At 42.7% G+C, this 16,963-nt stretch overlaps 1 pseudogene; it reads right to left on the reverse strand.

Annotated features, from left to right (window-relative positions):
- Window positions 1–2,512: 2,512 nt before the first annotated feature.
- LOC121014272 (WAS/WASL-interacting protein family member 2-like) lies at window positions 2,513–15,002 on the reverse strand (annotated as a pseudogene).
- Window positions 15,003–16,963: the final 1,961 nt, after the last annotated feature.

Below are 16,963 nucleotides of genomic sequence, written 5' to 3' on the forward strand. Positions count from 1 at the left end.
CATGGTGGATACTTTGGAGTCAACAAAGAAATGTAAGTCCACAGTCTCAAGGAGCTTACAGGCTAGGTTAATGGCCAAGCCACAGAAATAAGAAAGCCCGCTGTGCAGTCAACCTTGTCTGTATGAAGAAAGGTGCTTTGACTGTCCAACTTACTGATCAGTATTTTAACTAATGTGCCATTTCAGAGACTGAAGTTTCATGGCACAGAGTCTCACATAGTTTTCATATCTGACGGCCCTGAATGGTCTACCACATATTAGCTGCATGACTTTGGACATGGTGTTTTAAAGTTCAGAGCCTCATTTTCTTTTGGTCATCCATAAAATAAGGATACTATTATTTAGTTCATGGGTTGTTTTGAAGATGAAATAAAACAATTCAGACAACGAGGTTCCTAATACCTAATTCGTCTTCATAACTTTGCTCCCTTTCTCTGTCCAGAACCCCCTCCAGTCTTGAAAAATCAAACTAATTCAGAATCTGCCTGTAAAAAAAAAAAAAAAAAATACCTGTAAACAGGAGAAAGCTTTTTTTGAAACAGCGATATAAAATAGTTCTTCATCTAAATCTTAAAATAGTAACCGTTTATTTGGGATAATGAATTCACAAACATATTTAAACAACATAATTTAGTGGTTTGCCCAGGTGTTGGCACAGTTTAGGAAAGCTAGCAGGCAGAGATAGATATTCATTGAATGTAATTATTCCTCATACAGAATGAATAGGATTACTAGAAATTAACAACCAAAATGTGTTTATTAAGAATTCTTTTGCCTGAAAGCATGGGTGTTTTGATTCCGCGTTGTAACTGTAACAGTCTTTGTATGACATTGGTAATGTAACCAACACACCTATTTGTCATTGACTCTAGGACTTGTTGACACATAAATAAGAAATGAAAATAATGTAGTAACCCAAAGGGCATCTTGGTGAATCACCCCCATATTGTTATTATTGTTTAATGAGCACGCATGATAAATTAATGTTATGCTAATGGATAATCAGTTTATATTCTGCTGGCTCAGGGCATATATAACATGTTCACTTGACTTTTAGTTGCATTTCTAGTTTTTCCAAACATCAGTTACTCTTTTTCAAACCTTAGTTGCCCTTGTCTTTATGAACCTGACCCTACCTACAGGGTGACCAAAATTTGTTGAAGTAGTGAAGAAACAATTAAAATATTTAAAGATATTTCCTGAAAATAAGTATTCATTAGTGCACATGTATAAGGTAGAAATACGAAATGGCATGAGGGTTGCTCTTACCGTCTAAAACAATGGCAAGTTTGTTTATAGAACAATCATCCTTTGAATCAATTATTTTTCTGATTAGATTACCCTCATAAGGAAATGAATACAGTGCCCTTTAGAAATGCAATATAGTTATGAAAAAAAAAAAAGCCCACCCTCTCCCTGTACATTTTAATGATTAGCAAAGCTATCTCATGGTTTGGATGGAGGCCCAGGAAATGATCCAAATGGGATTATATTTTCTTAATCTATTAGGATAATGTACAACTTGCTTCCACTCTCCACCCTACCCCATCTAACTTGGCAAGTATTGTTAGCAGACTCTGAAATAGTTATAGTCCAGAGACAGACTCACACACAGTTTATCATCTCCAGACGCTGTGTCTGTCATAGCCTGAAATCTTAAGAAGAAAGTATTGCTGACTAGAAGAGAATTCATGTGTTTTAGAATTTGATTGATTATGGGCACCCAGTTAACAGTGTGATCAGCATTATGCAAACAGATAAGGGTCATGGCCTCTGTTTGCTAAAAGTGTTCGCCTTCCACATGCACCCCTTAAAAAGTTACAGCGAGTATTGAGTTTCAAATTTATAATCAAAATTCAGGAAAATCTAAAGTGATCATTGTTTCTTAGCACCCGCTCTTAATCTGCCTGCATAGCCCAATGCAAGTGTAAGCACTGGGGAGGAGAGAGATGCTGTTTTTGTAGTGATCAGGCGGCTTAAGGTAGGCAGTCATCTGAACCGCTTTCAGAATTAAAGAGCTCTGGATGAAAAAGTGGTGAGCGCTGCTTGGGGAAGACACCAAGACTTTGCCCTCTGCTCAGATGATTTTGCCCAGGCGCGATCGTGATCGTGATCATTGAGAGACTCAGAGATAAGAGCAAAAGTTGCCAGTCACGCCAGAGGAAGAGGCACTGCTCTTTCTTCTCCCTACAGATACTTATTCCCAAGGGACCTTGCAGGGCCCTGGGTTTTGGGAGATGATACCATGGACTTGGAAGAAACCTTTATTTGGTGTCTCGTTTGGAACCGGCTGCTGAGAAGACCATGCCGACTACCTGGAGAAAGAACTCCATCAGCAGATCCTCCACACCTATAGGACTTGGGGAGCCACTCTGACTGCCAGAGAGGCAAGGAATCCAGGAGCGGGGAGATCCTTCAGTCACTCCTGTGCCATTTTGAACCTTTGCGGGTTCTTTGAGAGACAACGGTATTACGGGTAATTAACGTGTACCATTGGGTTGTTGACTGTGTTTTATCCTAGTTTAAAACTCTCGTAGACTATTTTGGTCAGGGAATTGACCGACACAAACATGTCCAGCGGGCATTCACTACCTGTTTTCCGAGTGGGAATTTAAGTGAAGGAGCATCTGATACCCCCTTCTCCCCCTCACCAAATAACTGTGTCTTAAAAAAAAAAAAAGAATCCGCAATTTTTTCTACCCTCTCTTTTTATTAGAGGTTTAGTTCAACTGATTAGTATTTAGTGTTTATAATATCCAACTTCTCCCTTGGGGGGTGGCGTGGGGTGGGCTGAGAGAAAACCAAAATACCCTAAAAAGAAAGCAGGCCCGTTTCTTTGCCCTTTCTTGAAACTTGACCTTTAAAACAGATCGCTTCTCTGCAAATACCTTTCCTATTTCACTAACAATGTACCCCCCTCCAAAAGTTCTGGCCTTCCCAACCTCCTAAATGATGAAATAGAATATACCCCCCAAGCTCCCGCCACTGTGGGTAGGAGAAGGTAGGAGTAACATTCTCCACCCTGCGCCAACAAGTTCATTCATTCATCACAACGAGGCACCTTTCCTCAAGAAGAAAGCAGGAGACATGGAAGCTTTCCCCCGAGTTGGCTAGCAGGGCTTGCAAGAGGAGGGATGCATGCAGGGTTTGAGATCCTACTGTCTTCAAATATAAAGAGTCCGATTACCATGTGTAGAGGCAGAATGCATAGGTGGAGGTGAATGGGGAGGACGCTTGCTGTCTAGGGGTGGGTTGCACTGGAGAAGCACCCAGTCAGGAGCTGACATGCAGGTTTCAAGGGAATGGAAGGGACCATTTGGGCAGAGGAGGGGAAGGTCCATTCTCCTCCTGAGGAACAGGACCAAGCCATTCTTCCCCTGAGAATGGGTGGCAGAGGCGAGGCTCTATGGGCAGCTGGGTTTGTTTTGCTGGGATATGTTCTCTGAAAGTCTTTATATTCTTCTGGAGCAGGAAAGTCTTCCACTAGATGGGAAGAATACTTTGAGTCAAAGTCATCCAAGAAAGAACGACAGTGGCAATAGAATCGCTGTGGCCATTCCTCAGTGGTGGTGGTGATGGAGGAGGCGGGGCTGGCCCAGCTGGCGTCCTTGTGGGAGGCGTGGTGGGGGCTTGCCTGGGCTCAGGGGTTCTGACCCATGCATTCGGCGTGGCAGTGGGGAAGGCAGAGCATCTCTGGAACCATTTAGGATCATGGGTGAGGGAGTGGGCGTGGTACTCCCTGACTGCGAGAGTCCTGGACTGGGGGAGGTAGCCGATTACTCTATAGCGAGGGAAAGGCCCTAGGTGGCCTCTGTGGCAGCTCAGGGACCCACCCCTTCCTTGGTGGGACTGGAGGGTCCACTGGGGACCCCAGGAGGCTGGCAGCGAGATGGGGGAGGAGAAGCCAGACACTGGCCACGTGGTCCCATTCTGATATTCACAGGGGACAGAGGTGGTTTTGACAGGGTTGGAGCAGGAGGTCCCTCTCGACCAGGGTGCAGCCTGCGTCCGGGTGTGGGCGACATGGGTTTCTCTCTGTCCTAAGACTGGGGCTTTGTTGAGGTGCATAGGCAGAGGTGGAGCAAGAGGAGCCTGAGAGCTGTGCTTCCTGCCTGTACTGCTGGTGGTATTAAGCTGAGAGAGGTCTAGTAATGAGGGTCCCTGCCTCCCGGGCAATTCTGGGAGAGAGGCTAGGCTTCTGTCTGTATCGTCTTGAGCGCATCCATTGGCTTGTAGACACCGGTGACCTTTGGGCAGCAGCTTGTGAACCGGGGACTTTAGGGCCAGCTCACCAGCTAGGTTCTCTGAAAGGTCCTTGGCTCCTGCAGGCCGGAGGTGTGGCACTCCTCCTAGAAAGAGACCTCCCTCGGGCTTCAGGGCAACTGCTCCAGAGCCAGAACCACCACTGTTTCCTTTGGGTTTCTCGAGGTTGGGAGTGAGCACTCTGATGGTTAATGTTGGTCACCTTCTTCAGCCGTGTGTTTTATTTCAAGAAAGTTGTAGTTGAATTATGCTCACATGGAATCTTATGGTGGCTGTTCATTTTTGTGTGTATAAAAGTAGCTTCAAAGAATAGGATACAGGTGTGGTTGAAGAGAACAGCTTCCCTTTGATGTTAAACACCTCTGTCTTTATTTATTTAAAACAAGCCAACCTTAGGGGCGCCTGGGTGGCTCAGTCAGTTAAGCGCTGGACTTCAGCTCCAGTCTTGATCTCATGGTTCATGGGTTCGAGCCCCGCATAGGGCTCCGTCCTGACCCCTCAGATCCTGAAGCCTGCTTAGGTTTCTGTGTCTCCTTCTCTCTCTACCCCTCCCCGAGTTGTGCTCTGTCTCTCTCTCTCTCTCTCTCTCTCTCAAAAATAAATAAATAAAATGTTAAAAAAATCAAAACAATCCAGCATTAGCTTGGATTAAGATTTTAGAATTAAGACACAGAGGAAAATTAGCTCCATTGTGCAATTGAGAGTTTATTTCCCCCCACGCATAGATAGAGCAGCTACATGTGAGGTGGAGAAGTCTGCTAGGGTAGATCTTTGAGGCCTGGCCTCATGAAAATAGGTTAAATTTATTGAGCCTACAGAATTTCATATAGAGGAATTATTTGGGGTGGGCTGAAGCAGGGTAGCTTGGAGTCAGTTTGGCATTCACTCATTTATTTGTTCAATAAACATTTGTAGAGCACCCAGTTTGTACTCGGTCCTGGGTTAGCTATGGGTTCTAATGGAGAACAAGACATAGTTCCTACTCACATGTAGCTTACAATCAACAGATCAGCGTGTGTGAATTGAGCATATCTCATGTGCAAAGCAGCGGGATGCTCTGGGTGAGGTGTGCAGATGAACAGCAACTGTCTTAGCTTCAACGAATCCACAGTTTAATGGTGAAGTTGGATCTACACATTAATTATCACTCCAAGCTGTGTGTGATTAGGGCCGTATTAAAGGACTAGAGTGCCTAAAGTTCTTCTAGTCCTTTCTTTGTCGCAACTTTTTATTTCTGTAGGGCTTTCCTCTGGGACACATTGGTTTTATAAATATTAATTCCATCAGAAAAGAGCCATAGAAAGCAATGGAAAGAACACTTTGGCTTTAGCCTCTGTGTTGATTGAGGCACAGCTCCACTGTGCTCATGTAATACTTCCCGGTGAATAGGATTCCTGAAGTTTCCTTTTGTCTATGAACATACAAATGGAGCCTTTTTATTCACGGTGCTGGCTTTGCACGAGCCAGCGACTGTAGACTGCTGAGACCCTCTGAATGGATGCTGGGACGACAAGCCAGTGCGACAGCTCATTGAGCTTTGAGGCTCTTGCACTGCCTCCAGGACTCGTGGTCTGAAGCCATTGCTTATGAGCTAACTCTTCTTGTCCTGCCCACTACCCACAAGGCTATGACCAAGTTATCCAACAATTCTTAGAATGTCACTGGCATGACATTTCTGGAATCCACTCATTTCTCTGTTGGATGTCTGTAGTGCAGAGAAGCAGGTGAATAGCTAGTCTTGGGGCACTGTACAGAATAAAGAAAGCTCTAATGGAGCTAAAAGTTTCTAAAATCTCTACCAGTTACATTTTTCATCATTGTCCCATTGAATATTTCAATATTTCTGGGAATATATGTAGCAACTAAGCCAGCTATTTAGGAGTATAGAGGTAGGGTTGCCTAAATTATTATTCTATAAGAGCTGATTTGTGCTTTCAAGTATGTGTTTGTCTTTAGATCCTTAACCTTTACCCAATTCCATGTTTGTCATGATTTATTTTCTGTATATGTTTTTGACCTTCTCTTGGCAGATGACTCCAACATTATCTTCGTTGAGAATGATTCTGACACTGGCTGGAGAGATACAATTGTGTTCTGTTTATGCAATATAGAAAGCCAGAGCACTTTTTCTAAGCTGTCGTCATACATCACTGTCAGTATTTTGAACCACTAAATTGTTATTAAAAATTCAGGGACAATAATCCATTTTGAGAATACCATGAGAAAAGCAAATACTGTAATGACTGATTGACATTTCAAGAATAACATCATTCAAGACATGCTAATTTTTCTGCAGCCCATTTTCTTGGATAAGTGTCTATTGTATAAATAAGTTTGGTTTCCAACCCCTTCCCAGCACTTGCTTTTGACGAGGGAGTCTTTATATTAAAAAAGAAAATCATCTGAAATGAAATTTGCTTATGTGCTCCATGGCTTTACAGGGGGGAAAAGAAGCCTGCTTCATGGCTAGAATAAATGACTTTCTTTACCAACAAGGGTTTTATATCACATGGTTTCCACTATGTTTCAAGAAAAAATCTGCTATAATCACCTAAATTGGCTTGTGTAGTTGTTCAGGAGTAATGAGCCATGATGAGAAAAATACTGGATAGAGAACCAGGGGATGGGAGGGTTCTGGTTCCGACTCTGCTCTGACAAAGCTGCGCTCATAACCTTGAACACAGGATTTAATATCTCATGGCTGTAGTTGACTTTGGGGTTTTGCTTCTTTTCTTTTCTTTTCTTTTTTCTTTTCTTTTCTTTTCTTTTCTTTTCTTTTCTTTTCTTTTCTTTATCTCTCTTTCTTTCTTTCTTTCTTTCTGTTTCTTTTTCTTTTCTTTCCTTTCTGTTTTCTCTTTCTTTCTTTCTTTCTTTTCTTCTTTTAATTAGCATGTTTGGGTGTTTTCTGGCTCTGGTAGGCTATGATAGGATGCCTAGATAAAAATGCAAGAGAATGTTTCACTGATACCCTTTCTCATATTTTTTCATGTTTATTAATTTTTTGAGAGAGAGACAGAGCATGAGTGGAGGAGGGGCAGAGAGAGAGGGAAACACTGAATCCAAAGCAGGTCCCAGGCTCTGAGCTGTCAGCACAGAGCCCGATGTGGGGCTCGAACTCACGAACCGTGAGATCATGACTTGAGCCAAAGCCAGATGCTTAACTGACTGAGCCACCCAGGTGCCCCTCTCATGTTCTGTATGGAAGAATTTTTTTTTTCAGTCAAGAGTGGGAAATTGACCTTCCAATACTATTGTTTTCAAATACTTTTATCCATTTTGGCAGGTCAAAAGGGTCATGGACAATTTATCCTATAACTTTCACTTGTCACTACAACAGAAAATAAAAAATAAGCAGGTTTATTAATAGCAAATATGTTGTTTGTTTCAATCAGATGCTAATGAGAATGAGCATAAGAAAACTTAATGCTTTTTTTGTGCCAGAAAGTACAGATTCCAGTATCATAAGAGAATTGATAGCAATAATTTGCATTTATGTAGTGTCCAAGTTTACAAAACACTTGCATTAAAAAAAATCTCATTTGACCCTCACAAAATAGAATGTTATCCTTTCTGCTTGATAGATGGGAAAATTGAAGCTGGGTTGTGAGGGGTAGAGCCAGATCAAAATCCCTGTCTTCCATTTCTTAGTTCAGTTTGCTTTGCATTATACCATGCGTCCCCCAGAATCTCATAGCAGGGCAATATAAACCATGAATTATTGAGTGCCTCCAACGTTACTTTGGGATACCGGATGACACATTCTTCATGATAAAGTGTGCATTTGAAAAAACCATCAGGAGAGAACAGTATTAGTACTGGAGGGATAATTGGGATAATGAAAAGCCTCTAATATTTGTATAGAAATACACAGTTTACTGAACCCTGATTTTAGGGGCTCCTTGAACCAAAAATCTGACACGAGCTCTATTATCCTTTGGCTATAGATGTGGAAATCTGTGATCTGAGGCTGAGTGCATGGTTTACACAACGGCATGTGGCAGGTCCAGGTCTGTCTGTCTGGTGTGTTTCCAATGATACTACATAGGTTTAGACACACTGGGGAACCCAGTTTGGCTGTTCTTACTGATTGGAACTTTTCAAAGCACAACACAATGAGCTCTTTACCAGCAATCATTCTTTCATGGAGGAGAGGGGGGATGCATAAGAAGCAGGCAGTGTAGAATACTGGTTAAAGATATGGGCTCTGGAGTGAGATAAAATTCTACATCTTGCTGACCTATTAATATCAGGATGATAGATACTATTACCCACTTGTACCCTTTGAGGGCTCCTTTAAGGTGGAAATGCCTCCCTAGAATGGGCTTCCTTTCTTGTGTCCTACTCAGTTGCAAGGGCATTAAGGTCTGATCCTAGGACTCGAAATACTCCTTCCCCTTCCAATGAAATGGAGTTCCCCTTTTTGTCAAAACAAAGGTGACCATATGTCACTTAAGCAAGCATCCTTTTTTCTCCCCTTTTAACATCTGGAATACATTAACATCAGGAATGATAAAGTGGGGGCCTGACCCCTTCTCAGACATGATAATTGTGTCTCAGTCAAGAATAGTCCAGAATCCGATGTCCAGAGTGAGTTACAAGGGGGCTGGAGGACTAGGACTATGACGGGTTGAATTGACATCTATAGATTCTGAAGACTCTAACCTCTTCCAATATGAATGTATCCTTTTTATGTACACTGCATGATCAAAAGACTCCCATTCAAAATGGAAAATGGATTACTGATTGATCATTCAAAGCAGATGACAATCATGTTCCTTCTATTGGCAGCAAGTAACAAGAGAGATGTGTAGACATGAGGGAAGGTCTGGAATCGGCCACTCCATGGCCAATATTGGTTGGTGTCATGAAAGAATAAAGCAAGAGGGAAGTTAAGATGTATCCAAAAGGACAGAAATGGGTTGAGAAGAATGATACATGCTTCTTATTTGTCGCTTTCTAAGGCATTCCTCGGTATCCCTTGGCTGAAATACAAAATCACTTTCCAGCTTTAAACACCAACTTATAAAGTTGAAGGGCAGGAAGTTAATGACATAGACCTAGTTTTTGTGTGGATAGACATGTATGCACTTGCAATACATTGAAAATGCATTAGTATACAACTGCATACATCCACAGGGTGTGTGACAATTAAATGAGACATCACCTCTAAGGCGCTAAATATTACATGCATTGCCAGACATTGCTTCTTCTTGTAATGATGATAACAGTAAGAGCGTAACAAGAATAATTATTGTTCAGATATTGAGGCTCACAGGGCAGAGCCAGGAAAATGCAGTGCCTGGGGGTAGAATAAAGAAAAGAGAGGAAAAGGAAACTTGCATTGTCTACTTTGAATTCTGGTCCCAATTAGGTCTGAGGTGTGGGTTCTTTCATTGACTGCCACCATTAGGCTTTATGATTTAATGCTTGTTTCATGGCCTCACATGAAAACCAGAACAATATCTCCTCCCACTAAATGCCAGGAGGATCTTTTGAATGAGATATGGGCAGTGAGGTCGGAGCTGGAGTTCAGCAATACAGATTGGGGTTGCTGGCATTATGAAGGCTAAAAACGCAGAATTGAAGACCAGATATTTCTGGGGGATGGGAATCAAAGGCAATAGCCTTACCATTGACTTCCATGACCTCTTCAGCCAGAGCATCAATGTTTCATATCAGTGGTCTAGAGACAGACATCCTGGGAACCAATGGTCCTTCTCTAATGGGCCATCAATACAAAGAAATGCCTGTCATTTTGGGTCTGCGGTGAAGGTTCACTGATAAATGCTTGTTAGTATTCTACAGGAGAGTTACAGAAATGGAAAGTACTCGTGAAAACATCTTCCTTCTCTCAAATACGGTCCCTGCCCCCAACTCATTTGTCTTAGGTACAGTAGATCATGAGCTTCCTATTCAATTAATTTAGGTAAGAGCAGAATCCATTCTTTGTAACCTTTTTTCTGCCCCCAGGGAAAAATGCTTTTGAAATTGCCATCTGCTCCCTGGCATCTCTTTGCCTTGCTTCTCTTCTGTGTGATTTCAGCCAAACCCAACAGGAGGGCAGAGGACTCAGAGGTAGGTAGGTGTCTGACAAGTGTCACAGAGTGTCACAGAACCACGACAATGAAGGTGCTCTCCAACGTTCGGAGCCAAAATGCTCCCCGGTTCATTGTGCATCATTTGTAAAGATAGCATTGGTCCCCTTTAGCTCAGGGAGTCCAAGGATGTATCTCTGAAAGATGATTTTTCTTGCCGAAAAATATAAGCATGTTCCGGATAGAAACTCTTTTTCTTCCTTTTCTCCTAAATACAACTTAATGATTGGGGTGATTTCAGAACTGCCTAGGAAAACAAATCAATTCTTTTTGGTTTTTAAAAACTAACAAGAAATGCTGAGTGAGTCAAAGGCAACGAGGCGGTGTTCAGTAAATGCACCCGCATCAGGAAGGAGGTCAAGTTAAAATTGTGTTTGACTGTTGGAGTTTACTAAAAAAATTTAAGTACCATTACTGGAGATAAAATATTGTATGTGTGCATTAGCTCTTGGCTAGATAGCCAGTACTCATGTACATGGTACAATTTTTATATATAAATGGATGCACTACAAATCAATGTTCTCTAATCTCAGCTGCACCCTCCATGCCGCTTAGAAACGCTGTTATTCATCTGATTTCTTATCACACTCCCCCTCGGGGCCAGTACAAGCCTTTTGTAACTTCAGCTGGCTCCACTCCCCAACACACTCTAGCTGATGGCTCCTTCTCCAGAGGCTCCTGAGATTTTCCTCCTCCTCCAAGCAAGACCCTTTATGTGCAGCCTAGGTTTTATCCCCTTCCATCCTTTTGGTGTTTGGGGATCTAAAATCTTGTTCAAGTCCTCCAGCACTGTTTTAGAGCTTTGCAAGGTTCTTGCTCTCTCTTGCTTCTCTTTGTAGGAATTTAGCCTAGCTAAAGCTTAGACGTCCTTGCAAGTGGGACCACTGGTTTTAATGACCCCCCCCCCCCCCATGGTAGCACCTGACCACACCTCGGGCAAGAGTATATCCTAGGTCCTTGCTTCTCTCTCATGCACCATCAGTGAATCTTATTTATGGAATTCTCCTATGACAAAAACACCTTCTCTCAAACCTGATATGCCTTCTGGCTACTGACCACCTCTCTCCTTGCACTACTAAACTTCTGACAAAGGAATTTTTATACCGATTGCTTTTGCTCTCTTCCCTCTCGCTCACATCTCAAGCCCTGACACGCTGGCAATAAAAAGAAAAAAAAAAAAAAGATCTTACTTTGGCCTTTGGGTTACTACATTTTTCTGGTTTTTCTTTCTCTATAGTGGATCCTTCTCATGGTCCTCATTTTTCTCCCATTCTCCCATTCCATGTGATTCAATGTGGAGAAAGCTTAGATGCCTAATTATTTCCATATTTTAACTAATTGCCTTATGACAGTCATCCCCGAATCTACATCCCTGCCCTTTCTCTCTCCAGAGCTCCGACTTCCTGTTCTCAACTCCATTGACAACTTCCACTCTTATGTCCATTGATACTCTTTCATTTTTTTTAACTCTGCCCAATTATCTCCTCTTCAAAAACCCCTTCTCCTCTTATCTTTCCTAATTCTGTTAATAATGTCATAACAAAAAAAAAATCACCATTGAAATCTTAGTATTATCTTCATTTTCTCCTCCTTTCTCTTGCACCTTGAATTGATCACCATGCTCTAAACAGTCTCCTTCCTGGGGCGCCTGGGTGGCTCCCTCGGTTAAGCGTCCCACTTCGGCTCATGTCATGATCTCGTGGTTTATGAGTTCGAGCCCCACGTCGGGCTCTGTGCTAACAGCTCAGAGCCTGGAGCCTGCTTTGGATTCTGTGTCTCCCCCTCTCTCTGCCCCTCCTTGGCTTATGCTCTGTCTCTGTCTCTGTCTCTCTCTCTCAAAAATAAATAAATATTAAAAAAAAAAAAAAAAAGAATCTCCTTCCCTCCTGTCTATTCCTGCTTCTCTATTTCCTATTCCTGCTGCCTTCGTCCAGACCCTACTCTTCTGTTCCTTTACCACCAGAGTTCTCCTCACTGGTTTCTCTGACTACACTCCATCCCCCAGACTGCCCTTGGAGATTGCCTTCTCAAACCCAGCTATTACCACACCAAGTCTCCATGTTTAAGAATGTTCTGCACTCTTCTGCCTGAAGAGTTGAATTCAAAACATGTTTCATGTAATTTCAAGTCTCCTACCTGGCCCCACTCTCTTTCCCCTTTACTTATCCGCCCATCTGCCTCTTTCCCCTGCCATTTCTATATGTTGACGTTGAACCCATATTTCAAGGATTAGACCAAGACTCAAAAGACCCTTGTACAGACCTTCTCCGAACACCCTATTAATAGTAGCTTATTCCTTATAACTTCTTCTGCCGAGTCTTCCGCAGCCCTTTCCTCTGCCTTGCATTGCTGGCAGGTGAAGAACTCCAGAGTCTATGTTTATCTTGACCTCTCAAAGTACCCAGCACCTGGAGGAGGCACTCACCGCTTCATGGATCAAACTGAGTTGAGGCTTGACGATGATGGAAACAAGAACCTGATGCTTATGATTTTGAAATCATTTAAAAAGGTGAACTCTCTCAAAGATTTTATTCAGCAATGTTCAAATAAGGGAACTGTTTCTTTTTCACGGTTTGTAATTTATTCTGTCAGACAGGTGTAAAATGGCTGTGGAAAGGCACAGATGCAAATTAATTATCTATTTAACCTCTGACAAAAGAAAATAATCTGACTCCTCTTTAAGAGTCTCTCCCCCCCCCCCCCATCTCAGTCAGGATAATCATGTAAAATTTTACTGGTATCTTTCAAGGACAGTGTCACGTTTATGGCCCCTTGTCACACAGTCTCCTGCAACTGAGCAGACTGTGGGTAGGTGATAAGGCTGGGTAAACAGAGCTCTTCTGAGAGGGGAGGGATACATATATGTGGTACATGGTGATCAAGGAAAAAGCTGGGTTATACCTGGTGGGACCCACACGTGCATTCACAAAAAAAGAGGAGGGCAGGGTTAATGATTATGTCTGAGGAGAATGAGTAAACACAGATTAGGATTGTATTTCTGGAAATCGCAGTATAAAATTAACCGAAGCAGCACTCTACCGTCTGATCCTGATGCCAAAGAATTTCCTTGCTGAATTACAGAAGTTGCCACTGGGGGGATTAATACACAGAGAACTTTGAAGGGTTTTCCTTCCTAGGTTCTTAGTTTCTTTGCTAAGAAGGAAAAACATTCAGCATAAGCCATTCCTTTTTAAGACTGCTTTAACAATATTTACCACAGAGCATCATCTACTCCCTATCAAGGCAACATTTCTCTGGGTATTGTTATTATTATTATTATTTTGGAGAAAGAGAAAAGGGGTTTGTATCTCAAGTGGGTTTTTGAAGCATTATAAAAACGTGGCATAGTCAACTATCTGTATGAAAATTCAATCACCTTAAAAACCGAGAGTGAGTGACTCCAAGGTCAGCATCTTGAGAAATTATTCCTTAAATGGAGTGGCTTTAAATCTAAATTAACTTTTTACAGAGTCATTTATTCAGCAGGAAAGCATTGGTGGCTTTCCTTTTCTTATTTTTATCTTTCCAAAAAAACAACCAATATGTAAGTCATCTACTTTGTATGGTACTGATTAGAGAGTTTTTTAAAAAAGTTTATTTAGGGGCGCCTGGGTGGCTCAGTCGGTTGAGTGTCCAACTTCAGCTCGGGTCATGATCTCGCAGTTTGTGGGTTTGAGCCCCGCGTCGGGCTCTATGATGACAGCTCGGAGCCTGGAGCCTGCTTCGGGTTCTGTGTCTCCCTCTCTCTCTCTGCCCCTCCCCTGCTCATGCTCTGTCTCTCTCGCTCTCAAAAATAGATAAACCATTCAAAAAAAATTTTTTTTTAAGTTTATTTATTTATTTTGAGAGAGAGAGAGAGCGCATATGAGCAGGGAAGGGGCAGAGAGAGAGGGAGAGAGAGCGCACGTGAGCAGGGAAGGGGCAGAGAGAGAGGGAGAGAGAATCCCAAGCAGGCTCTGTGCTCTCAGCACAGAGCCCAGTGAGGGGCTGGATCCCACAAACTGTGAGATCATGACCTGAGCTGAGATCAAGAGTCGGACACTTAACCGACTGAGCCATCCAGGCGCCTCTGATTAGATAGTTTTAAAAATCGAAGTCCTGCTCTATTTTTCTACTGAGCACGCACCAGCTCATGGGAAATCAGAATATCTGTAAGTGTCCTGATTTCAAACAAAATTAAAACAAACCATAAGCAAACACAGGTACAAAAGGAGAGGATGCGGGAGGTGGAAGGCTGGCTGAGGTGTGGCCCTTGTCACATTCCCATACGGCCCTGGTCTTCCCAAACAACCACCGTTACCAGCAGGGCTTTCAGAAGAAAAATGAAAATATGAGGACCCGCTGCTCTACAAGAGAAATGGTCCCGTTCCCCAGACCCACCCCAGAAAGGACTCTGGGGGAGTCCCAATGTCCGGGTGGCATCAGCCCTGGCTGCCAGGTGTGAAGCTATACCCCTCTCTCCGCAGCCTTCCGTGGTACCCTGTGAAAATGCCATTCCGTTGTTTCCTTCCACTGCTCTGTCTTGGAGGGAGTTGCCTGTACTTACTGCTTACATTTCCTCATCTCCAGCTTGAAATCTTTGACCTTCACCTGTGTACGGCGACTACATTTCAGATCTTCCCCAGCGGGCTCCGGGTCACCCATGCTCACTCTACTCTGGCTCCCTGCCGTGTTGGACAAGAGTGGATTTATAGCTATGTTTCCGTTCTGGCTTCCCCCCAGTGATGAAAAGATAGGATTGTTCATTCCACAAGCAGGCCCTCCTCTCTGTATATTTTTAAATTAAAAAAAATAAAATAAAGCTATTTTATGTATTGTAATATCATATACTATATATGAAATACATATATAGGTATACATAAATTGTATAGAGATATATGAAAATCCACACATAGATATATGAAATAACAGAAAATATAGTTATACAAAAAGTATGAAAAATAGCCCATATTTGTCCTCACCTACCACTGTTTTAAACACCTTGGTGTGTAATACCTCCTGAGTGTTCAAAATGGATGTGAATATATACGCATATAAACAACCTGTTCCGTGTTCTATAACTTTTTAAATCCTTAATATAAATGAACATCTGTCCATGATAACATGTATATACTTGCTGTGCCTGCTCTTTTCCTGTGAGCTCTCAGGTCTTTTTTCCCCTGTTCCCCAGCCATGCCTTCCTTCTTGGGACCGATCTCTCCAAACTGTACCTCAGTTTCCCCAAGAGCGTCCATTTAAGTTAAGCTAATGGGAGACTGAAGGGGGGGGGAGAATGGGACCACCTGGGTATATTATCTTAGTCTCCCTCTGCTTTGGGCAGAGTCCCTGGAGATTATGGGGCCCAGTGCAACGTGAATATCAGATCTCTTGTTCCAAAACAGATCTCTTGTTCCAAAGTTCTTAAAAATTTCAAGATGGCGGCAGAGAATCGCACCAGGTGCACCCTGGGGGCCCTCCTGAGTGCAGTGTTCTGTGTGGCTGCACAGATTTCACACTGACAAGCTGGCTCTGATCTCTGGAGGGGGCTCCGTCTCTTCTGTGACTCTGCTTCTGCGGCCTCGGGCAAACAGCTCATTGGGTAACCGTTTGGACAGCTCCTGTCCAGTGGTTTGCTAGCCCTGGGGGTGGCAGTGCTTGGAAATCTTTGGGTTGTTCCTTTTCCCCTGGTTCCTCTTGCGGCTCTTTCAATGCCTCTGTGACTAGCTCTCCCTCTTAAATTCCTTCTAGGGAACTACCTGTCTTAACCCTAATAGCTACGTTAGGAATGGTAAGAACGAGGCCATTGTACCGCCACTCTCTTTATTCTACTCTTCCTCGTCAGTCATGGGGAATAGCTTGCTTTCTTCAGGAGGAAATTCAGTCTCAGGGGGTGCCTGGGTGACTCAGTTGGTGAAGCTTCCAACTTCGGCTCAGGTCATAATCTCGCAGTTCATGAGTTGGAACCCGGTGACGAATCGTGTTCCATAGGTACTTTTGTTTACTCCTTTTATCTGCAGGATGATGTCTTTGAAGGGCAATGACTTCAACGGACAGAGGGTATGCACATTTTACATTTTGCTACATATTTCCATCTCCGAATGGTTGTATAAATATTAGAATATTTAAGTATGAAATGTCTAAATATGCAAAGACCGATCTTTTCTCCTTTCGAAGTAGTTGGGAGTCATTACGCTTACTTCAACAAATCATTTTCGTGATTCTTCTTGAAAATTGTCTCCAGATCCAATTTCAAAGGTGCTTAGAAGTCACCCCTTTGTGTTCAACTTACAACTTATTTTTAAAGAAAAGCAGTATTACTGAGCTTCACCACCTCTCAGTCTCCAGACTTCCTTCCAATGGACTTTTGATTACTTTTCAAAAATGAAAATCTATTTTCATGTGTTGAAGTTCCCTTATTTTTGAAGATAGTCAAAACGATAGACTGCTCTCCCTGAAGGCTGAAACAGAGAAGTCAGAAACTCTTTCAAGAAATTGCTGCAGCCTTATTGAAAGCTTATAGCTTCGTAAGGTAGCCCCTTTGGGAGAGGGAAGCGATATTCATTGAAATGTGTTAAGGTTGGTGTATTTGTTTTAAAACTCAGTTGCTTTATGTTGTTGAAGACCCT

Source organism: Herpailurus yagouaroundi, unplaced genomic scaffold (assembly GCF_014898765.1).
Source record: "Herpailurus yagouaroundi ecotype Mexico unplaced genomic scaffold, PumYag 202, whole genome shotgun sequence".
In the NCBI taxonomy this organism is placed as follows: domain Eukaryota; kingdom Metazoa; phylum Chordata; class Mammalia; order Carnivora; family Felidae; genus Herpailurus; species Herpailurus yagouaroundi.